This window comes from Lepisosteus oculatus, unplaced genomic scaffold (genome assembly GCF_040954835.1).
Source record: "Lepisosteus oculatus isolate fLepOcu1 unplaced genomic scaffold, fLepOcu1.hap2 HAP2_SCAFFOLD_60, whole genome shotgun sequence".
NCBI classification, from domain to species: domain Eukaryota; kingdom Metazoa; phylum Chordata; class Actinopteri; order Semionotiformes; family Lepisosteidae; genus Lepisosteus; species Lepisosteus oculatus.
The window spans coordinates 1047501-1050000 of NW_027168149.1; the positions used below are offsets into that span (position 1 = coordinate 1047501).

At 49.0% G+C, this 2500-nt stretch overlaps 2 non-coding genes across 2 annotated transcripts; both read left to right on the top strand.

Moving 5' to 3' along the window:
- Positions 1-756: 756 nt before the first annotated feature.
- On the top strand, positions 757-830 carry trnai-aau (transfer RNA isoleucine (anticodon AAU)). Its single transcript has one exon. It is a non-coding gene; the product is annotated as a tRNA-Ile (tRNA).
- A 1270-nt stretch (positions 831-2100) lies between these two features.
- On the top strand, positions 2101-2182 carry trnas-aga (transfer RNA serine (anticodon AGA)). Its single transcript has one exon. It is a non-coding gene; the product is annotated as a tRNA-Ser (tRNA).
- The last annotated feature ends 318 nt before the right edge of the window (positions 2183-2500 follow it).

Here is a 2500-nt window from a genome sequence, read left to right on the forward strand (position 1 = left end):
TGTACCCGCTTCCTTGGAAATAAGTTCTTCAGCGTCCGCGAATGGCATTTTGCAGCTGGAAGCAGATGTCGACGCGTTTTGCACAGAGCACCAAAAAAGCGTCTTTTTTGAAGGCCCTGGCACTGAGCATTGGTGGTTCAGTGGTAGAATTCTCGCCTGCCACGCGGGAGGCTCGGGTTCGATTCCCGGCCAATTCAGTGGCTTTTGCAGCAAGCGGCTCCATCACTTGCATCCCCTTGCAACTCGCAACTCAAAAAACCCACTGAAGCTAAGCAGGTGTGAGCCAGGTCAGTACCCGGATGAGGGTGAGCTACAGGGAAAAACAAAGCTTCCAGCTGGAAGCGGTGTTAATGGTGCCGGCGGTGGGGCACTCACCCTGAGGTCTGTGCGGGTCCCAATGCCCCAGTATAGTGACGGAGATGCTGTGTTGTAAAAGGGCGCTGTCTTTTGGATGAGATGTAAAACCGAGGTCACAGCGCTCTGTGGTCATTCAAAATGACCACCAAAACCTTTGACAAAAGCTCTTGGTAATTGATGGTCTTCAATAATGCTTCTCCTTTAGGTACATTTTAAATCAGCTGAAAAATGCTGTGAAATGGGGGGGCACTTCAGGCCAGTGTAGGATTTGGGTTACAAGAACCATGAAACTGCACGAGAAAGCCCGTACACTGAATTACACGGCTTTCTATTCAAAGGAGGACAAAAGAAATTCCCTGAGTTCGATTTTTTGCAGCACAGAGAGGAGCACTGTTGTGAGGCCGGTTAGCTCAGTTGGTTCGAGCGTGGTGCTAATAACGCCAAGGTCACGGGTTCGAGCCCCGTACTGGCCAGGTCCTTTTCTCCTCTCTTACCAAAGCTGTTAGGTTCCTTTCCGTGGTGAGAGGGGTTGTCATGCAACGCTGCCACATAGTGCCGACAGACAAGAGTGTTGCGGGAGAAGAGAAAAGTGTTTGAAGATTTAAGAGTGTCTTAGGTGGAGCCAAAATCAAGTGTCACAAATACAAGTGGTTGGATTTCCAATGTTTAATATGGTAAAAATAAGCGGAAGTTATCTGCCGGTCCGGCACAGTCTGCCATGCTTTTGTCATATACTGTAAAGTGGTGTCAAACTGGGTGTCGAGCTGGAGCCTCACCATTTGCATATGTGAGGCTCCAGTTATACGTCGAGTGTCACATTAAATGACAAAAATGAAGAGAGTTAAAGCAGCTGGAGAGGTTTTCTTACAACTTTTGAGCTGACACAGTTTTGGAAAATGTTTCCTTCACGCTGCACTGTACAACATAGGCAGCCAAGAGTCTCCAAAACAAAACAGAATTGACAGATAGGAGAAAATTCCCACTCATCCTGAAGTTCCCAAAATCCAGCACTGAGCGTAAACAAAGTGTCTAAGTAGCGTGGGAATGCTAACCCTAACCCTAGCTGGAGTTTGAGCAATCCAGCACTGAGCGTAAAAAGATGAGTCAAAGTAACGTCTAATCGGATTAGTTTCCTTAGAGCTGGTTCAGAGTCTGCTCAAGAGTTTACCTTTCACACATGCGCAAAGAAGAATGTTGGGGGTGCACGCTTCAAGGCGCCTTACAGCTGTAGGGAGTGATTCGAGACGATTCGTGGCGTGTGCTCGTTCCCATATACCATACGCCCCGGGGTGCAGTGCTAGGATGATGTACAATACCGCTTGGGCACGTAACGGCGTTATACGCAAGGTTTTCGTTTGTTCGTTTTGTTTTGCTCTGCTTTGCTTTGTTTTGCTTTCCATCGCGTTGGTAAGAGCGTAAATAAAAAGGCGATTCCTGCGTCTACCACTAATGTAAGAGCTATTTCAAGTGCGACGTGGTGCGGCTTTTCAAATGCTTGTGGGCATTTCTCTGTTGTTGATTCTTTTTTTGTGTGTAACAAAGTGGCATTTTCATGTCCGGACGGGGAGACTTTATCATTCCGACATGAAGCCACCCTTAAGTCCTCTGAGGCGTGTCTGTCTGCAAGGCTTGTATTTTGGAAATGTTTTTTTGAAACGGAGAACGACTTTGAAATAGGCTTCCGCCGGCGCCTCGCGATCCAGGTAAGATTGTAGCAAGAACGCAGCGGCAGTGGGGCTTGCTGTAGTCGTGGCCAAGTGGTTAAGGCGATGGACTAGAAATCCATTGGGGTCTCCCCGCGCAGGTTCGAATCCTGCCGACTACGTTATCCGCCTCCAGTCGGTGTGTTTCGGCGCAAGCAAAGAAGCGCGCCTCTTTGCTGTTCCTGGTGGTTTTAAAACGCCCAATCGCTTGTACCCGCTGCCTTGGAAATAAGTTCTTCAGCGTCCGCGAATGGCATTTTGCAGCTGGAAGCAGATGTCGACGCGTTTTGCACAGAGCACCAAAAAAGCGTCTTTTTTGAAGGCCCAGGCACTGAGCATTGGTGGTTCAGTGGTAGAATTCTCGCCTGCCACGCGGGAGGCTCGGGTCCGATTCCCGGCCAATGCAGTGGCTTTTGCAGCGAGCGGCTCCATCACTTGCA